The following is a 6,921-nucleotide window of genomic DNA, read 5'->3' on the forward strand; positions in this document are numbered from 1 at the left end:
TGTAGGGTCTAAGTAATGTGGTTAAATACTAAAAAAAGATATTTTGAAAAGTGCTGAAAATGTCTAATGAGTATTAAGTATGAGTATGCTGTAAGTAAATATTCTCTATTTACCAATGCACTTGTTTGTATTTTCGAGAAAACCTTAAAATAAACTGTAAAAGCCACAGTACACTGATAACCCCTAATTCATCTAAGCATAATGCATTTCCAAATGACAGGGAAAAGGGTGTGAGGATTTGGCAGTTTTACTCTGTTGAGTGCTTTACAGTAATGGACAAATAACAGTGAGTGAGCCTTTAATCTCCACCATGAGACACAACACCTCCACTCCTTTTTCCTATGTCTTTTTCACAGGGCCAAACCACTTCAGAAGCAATTTACCCCAGGCAAAGGCAGACTGGTAATTGCATGGACGATTTTTAGTGGACACATCGCCTGTCTTTTTGATATATATAGTTTTACCGGAGTGATGACAAACAACTGCATGAAAAAAGCTGAGAAATAAACAAAGAGTTTACCGCCCGCTGTGCATGAAAAATGGATGAGCAGCTGCTTTGGAGAAATAACAGCGAAATCAACACTCATTACACTTGCAAAAGACGGATGAGCAGACTTGGGCAGGTATGGGTGTGAGGCCAGGTCACACTGCTCCTTCATGTAGCGCACAAAAACAGAAAACAAAGGCAATTTGCATACAGCAGCCTACTATTCTCGGGCTAAGAAGGCTAAATATACACTTCATGTTAGGTATTCTAAGCCCCGGTGTGCTAAATGACACAAAAGTGCCCTAATTAGGCCACTTAAATTATTTAAAATGTTCCGCTCTTGCACACACTGGAGTATGTATGCTGTTCTGCCAAACCTCTTTTTTAAATAAGAGAGGCATGTTAGTGCCAGCCACGGAACAAAGCAGCAATTTACTGCCACTCTTTTTAACCCCTCTCACTGGTCTTTCAGAATCAATGGCAGCGATAATGATTCACAGGACAGTGTGAGCGTTTTTTTATTTTGCACTGGTTTGATGAATACCCGAGATGAAGCCATGCGCTGAGGACCAATCTGCACCGTGGATAAGGAAAATCAGGCTTATTACGTTCTGCCTTTCACAATTTTCTCATTACATTTCCAAGGGGATCTGGCCTTATCTGATCCTCTTACTTGGGAAACGATCTTGAAAGACAAGCATCTGGGAGGGAAGGAGACTGAGACGGGGTGGCTGGAGTGTGTGTGGTGTGGTGTGTGTATGTGTGTGTGGGGACCATCTGTAGTCCCGCCATAAAGAACAGTGGATGGAGGTGGGAAAGGGAGGCCGGGGTGATATGGATCTGGTAGAGGTTGGATCCAGCTGTGTGGAGCACGGAGTGGGCCGGCCGGGGCAGGCAGGGGAACAAGTGCAGCTGCGTGAGATATGTTTACCGGGGGAAACCCTCGCAGAAGGAGGGGGGGGGGCAAGAGAGTAGAGTGTGAGAGGGAAAGCACAAGAAGGAGAGAGAAAGAGAGAAAAGATGGAATAAGAGAAGAGAATGAAAGAGTGAGAGAGGAGTCTGCTTTCTGCTGTAAGTGCATGTTGTGTGTGATGTCTGTATGCTACTGAGACCTTGAATTTCCCCTTGGGCATTAATAAAGTATCTATCTATCTATCTACACAGTAAAATTCCAAGAGTTAAAATGACAGAGTAGACTGTTATTGACTCTAATAGAGTTACATTTACTACAGTTGGAGTAAAATGTACTCTAGCATATTAGTTAAAAAACAGAGTTAAAATCACAAGAGTTAATCATCCACCCCATTTTCTCATTTGGATGCCATTTTAGAAATTTCTTGGGAGATGTCTGCCTAATTATTGTTTGGATATTATTCATAAAAAATAGTGTTTTTCTTCTGGTTAATTCCAAAGTCATTCGGTAGCTTTAAGATTTTTTTCTGGACTAGGCTACTAAAAAATTACTTGCAAGTTTGTAGGCTAGCATGTGCTACAGTAAAATAGGCAAATACTGCTAAGCTATCACCCATAAACCAGGCTATAAACGGAGTCTCTGTTATCAAGCCTATAGCTGTTCACAAAGAATAGTCAAAGCGAACAAACATTATAATAATAATAATTATTATTATTGTATGTTTGTTACATGCAATTGTGTAAGGGCTCAGACAAATTACTAACTGGCGAAACGTGCCCTCTGGTATCTCACGTCAGAGACGAACGTTAGTAGCTTATCACCCACTTCCTTCCATTTGAGACTGCAGCGACGCGACGGAGCCTGATTAGAAGAATCTCTCTGTTGCAGTTGAAGGTGAGTAGATGTTCATCTAAAATACACTTACTAGAGATTTATTTCACATGTTCCGTAGTATGCCGCGAAAATGATAAATGATAAGTGGTGACGCGAAAGAGGAGTGTAAACTGAACGTAAATGTATGGTCAAGATATCGTTCTGAAATGTGTTGACCTTCAGGGGCTAACGTTAACGTTAAGTTAACTGCTAACGAAGGTTGAAAGTTAACATGAACGTTAACGTTACCTCTGTGTAACATGAGGTACATGTCAATTCGTGCTCCTGTATTGTACAATGCTATACGTTTTTTTATCATGTTAATATTTACTCAACCAAATATGATACCAGTATAATCGTCTTTAATGGTTAACATTGACTTGGTTAGCCTATCAGCCAACGTAGCTCTCATTGGCAGCTTAGCATAATGCAAATCAGATATCAAATAAAGGCTATGGTTAGCTTAATGAGGTAACAGTTACTGTTGTTAGCTACTTAACATTAACAGTCATTAATAGGGCAAATTAGCTTAAAGGTCATGCTCTACTAAAAAGCTTGTTTCACGTAAAGCAGGCATCCATAAGCATGAATTTGGCCTTCACAAGTTGGTTATTTCAAAACTAGCTGCATTAATTTACTATCAAGGACATGTGTTGATTGCTGAATGTGCATCATTGATAGCATAGAAGACACGTGTTCAGTGCAAAGTGCCAACAGGTGCACGTGCCACATTTACTAGTTTAGTCAGTGTCACTGAGAGTTGTTACCTGGTTTGTTTTAAGAAAGTGTTTTAAAAGTAGTGTTGATTTTGTCTGAATGTTTGATTTTATGTTTTTTCAGGATGTTGGTGAAAGTTAAATACCAGGCAGACCAGATACATTAAAATGGTGGAAACTGATGCCACTCTAGAGGATTTCTTTAACCAAGGTACTGATTTATTCAATTGTTGCATTGTTTAAGTCTATTGTCAGGTTTTTTTTGTAATGTTCTGTTAATTTTTATTTTAGTGTTCATGAAATTTGATATTGAAGCCAAACACCAAGCTGGGCTAAAATGTATGATGAGTTTGGTACAGAAGATTGACAACTATGTGTCTGAAGATGTGGTGAAGGATCCAAATTGTGGTGTATTAAAGCTGAAGCCTGCAGAAGATGATGGTGAGTTGTATTATGGAATGTAGTTAAAACTTGGTACAAGTTTTGTGAATATATCAACAGCGGTTGCAACACATTGTTTTGATGGAATGCCACTCTGTGGGGTTTGTGGATGTTGATTATGTCCGTCTTTGAGCCTATTTAGTGTTTAAAAATCTCAGTCATCAAAGACTACATGACATACAGCCGTCACAGGTACTGGACATGACTATATTACTGATTTATTCTGTCCTCTGCTTTGTAGTAGATGCATTATGTGATTCAGATGACACCACTGCCTTGTCTCCAAATAAGCCCAAGGGAGATGATGGGGTAGAGCAAGTAAGTGGCATTTTTTCCCTAGTTAAATATTGGTAAAATCTTTATGTTGCCCATTAACACAAAGGTAACCTAAACTGAAACCCACACTGAGGTATTTTTTTTTTCTTCAAAAAAATTCCACACATCAGATCTGTGCAAAATGATCTTTTTATTCTAGATTTCGGTCATAGACCCTCTTCAGGAATCCTGAAAAAGGCCTATGACCAAAAGCTATATAAAAAGATAATTTTGCACAGATGCGAGTGTGTGGATTTGTCATGCTGTGCTTGACTTTTGACTTTAAATCCCAGTATCTCAACCACCAGATGAACAGTATTTTTTGTTTCTTTTAAATGATTGAACTTGAAATGAAACCATTTCATAAGTATTTCTGCATACAAATTGTAATGAATCTGTTTAAGATCAAATACATTGTTTACAGTGCACTGAATTTCACATTGATCTCCATTTCTCAAGGTCACGAGAACTGTCGGTACAGGGAAAAAACAAAAAACAAAAAAACAATCGGATTCACTTAGCTCGAGATGCTGCAGCCAGGAAGCTACTGCGCTACACTCTAGGGGCATGTTCCTGAGCCCCAATGTTCATGACCCCAGAGTGTAGCGCTGTAGCTGCACAGTCGCTTTAGCTGCTGGCTGTAGCAACTCGAGCTATGTAAAACCGATTGTTTTCGTTTTACATACTCGGTGATCCAAGAAATGGAGATCTATTTGGAAAATCGCTGGATTTCCCCTTAATGCTGTAACTCACCCTACTTTATACTGTTTTATAGGAACATTTCTATGATCCAGCCAGCGGATCAGGGTACCTGGCCTGACGCATTAAAACAATTCAGAGGAAAGCCTCAGGAACCACAAAGTCCAGCACACAATGAACATAATGGAGGACCAGCTTCTGAAGATGTGCCCGAGCCAGTCCTGAATGAAGAACAGCTGAGAGAGGCGGTATCTCTAATGAAGCATTCTTCTGATGAAGAAGTTGTGCGGCTGAAGGTGAACGTTTGATTATCGTCAGAAAAAATGGTCCATGACCCTCAATCACCTCATATGCTTGCAACATTCTCTCGATTTGTGGATGTAATGGATCAGATTGAGCAAGACTGTTACTGTTTGGTGAGATTTCAGCGAAGCTTTTTGAGAGGTGGTCAACTATGTTCAAAGAGAAGACTATTAAACAGAGTAAAGGTCTTTCTTCCTCCAGCATCGAACTGCAAAAAAGGATCCAGGTAGCAGAATCACCACATGGGCTGTGTCCCGGTAGAACACTCAGGTTAAAGTATGGTGAGACTGGGTGTTTCAGGGACATTTTCTGGCTTTTAGAAAACATTTGGAAAGGTTACATGAGTATAGCGTTAATAATGTTCATGTTTTGGAAAATAACTGTAGTGAACACACAAGTAATGATTTGGCGGTAGATTTTGATACAGTGGTTCCTGTTATGCATTCTGCTGTACATGAGATACAGGTTGAGGAAACTATTCAGTTTTTTGAGTGATAAGCAAAGTGTTGAGGAAATGAATCATACTTTAAGTCATCTTAAATCTCTTCTAGGCCCCATCCATTGGATCATGCCTTAGGTATGAGCTACACCAGGCGCGTAACTGAAGCGATCTGTTCGCGACGCGTAAAATTCATTTTTTTCAAACGTACGCGCCGCTATCACATCTGGTGTAGCTACCTCCATTGATTATAGTGCCAGCTAATTGTTGCAGCAGACGCTATGCGAACGTAAAGCTTCAGTTACGCGCCTGATGTAGCTTCACTGTTAGAATGTGTGGACTTAAACATGTCTGTGATGCTAGAATGTTTCAGTACAGACTGTAGAGTGAGTAAAATTGGTATGTAAGCTAATGTATCACTAACAACAACTTGATATTATGTTCTAGTGGCTTTGTTCCATTTGATGCCAAATGTGTTGTACTGTACATGCATTTACAAAAGGAAATATATTGTATATTGATACATTAACATAATATTTTGTAATAAATATTTTTTCAATAATTTGTCTATGTCCTTCAGATTTTGTAGAACTTGATAAAGGGTAAATAAAGACAAGCAAAATGGTGACTCTAGCAAGAGTAGCTGGGAATAAACTCTGAATAGAGATAAACTAAGATTACCCCATTAAGAGTTAAGATGACTCTGGAAAGAGTTGTTGGCTTATAGAGTAGATTTTTCTTTACTCCCTGTGGAGTTTATCTTGGTGATTTTCCAACTCTCTATAGAGTAAATTTAACTCTGAAAAATGTGCTCTAGGAGAAGAGTCAAATTTACTCTCTGTGGGGTGGGACCAATGGGTCTCTATGACAGAGTCAGAATCGACTCTATTAGAGTCGAAAACAACTCTGTCAATTTTACTGTGTATCTATCTATCTATCTATCTATCTATCTATCTATCTATCTACTGTATCTAAGAAAGAGAGGGAGTGAGAGATTCAATGAGTGGAAAAAGAGGGACAGAAAGGGAATAAGAAAGCAGAGATGATAAGGAGAGAGAGAATAAGAGAATGAAGAGAGAATAAGAGAAGAGAGTGAAGGAATGAGTTGCCAAGAGAGAAAGATGGAGAGAAGGGGGGATCAATACATAAAAGACAAAATGACGATTCTCAAAATGGGAAAAAAAGAGACATGACATCAATCAATTAGACACGATGACACTGAGCTTTCAGCGAATCAGAGCAGTCAGAGTGTCAGTCATCGCCCCTGGTGAGCAGGGCACTCGTGAGTCGGATAGGGCTTCCCACTGACATGCCCGCCATTCCCTGATGGAGAAGCGTGCTCCGCAGTAAGAGGGAACTATGCTGCAAATGCTATCAATGTTCTTAATTAACTTCAGAGAGCAGAACCAGGCTGAGCAGGAGCACTTGGCTCCAGTAGCCGCCGTCGCCTTGGGTTACATCCTACACAGGTGTGTGTGTATTTACAATGCCAACGAGTGCTAATCAAGGGAAAAGGAGGGATTAGTGAAACTAGACTAGGCAGGGAACCTTCGAATGAACCTCAGATAGATGCACATGGACAAGGTATATCTAGGTGGCCTCAGGCCCTTTTGAACCAAAACCAATGTTTGATTTAGGTTGTATTTTGGTGTTCAACAAAATTGATGTGTTTTCTGTTCTCTACTTTAGTTCTCTAAACGTGGTTTTTGACACCTTTGAAGTCTATTATAAACGT

The 6,921-nt window shown here is 39.7% G+C and overlaps 1 long non-coding RNA gene across 2 annotated transcripts; it reads left to right on the top strand.

The window, feature by feature from the left end:
• The first annotated feature begins 1,650 nt into the window (after positions 1 to 1,650).
• On the top strand, positions 1,651 to 6,096 carry LOC143110091 (uncharacterized). Of its 2 annotated transcripts, XR_012984058.1 has the most exons (5): positions 1,651 to 2,294; positions 3,114 to 3,200; positions 3,281 to 3,430; positions 3,672 to 3,748; positions 4,521 to 6,096. It is a non-coding gene; the product is annotated as an uncharacterized LOC143110091 (long non-coding RNA). The 2 variants fall into 2 exon arrangements; XR_012984057.1 differs by having other exon boundaries at positions 1,841 to 3,200; positions 4,521 to 6,095.
• The last annotated feature ends 825 nt before the right edge of the window (positions 6,097 to 6,921 follow it).

The sequence above is a fragment of the Alosa pseudoharengus genome, unplaced genomic scaffold (genome assembly GCF_046254945.1).
Source record: "Alosa pseudoharengus isolate Yale_2024_CS ecotype anadromous, Long Island Sound unplaced genomic scaffold, YU_APseudo_1.1 YU_APseudo_1.1_scf_7, whole genome shotgun sequence".
Lineage (NCBI taxonomy): Eukaryota > Metazoa > Chordata > Actinopteri > Clupeiformes > Clupeidae > Alosa > Alosa pseudoharengus.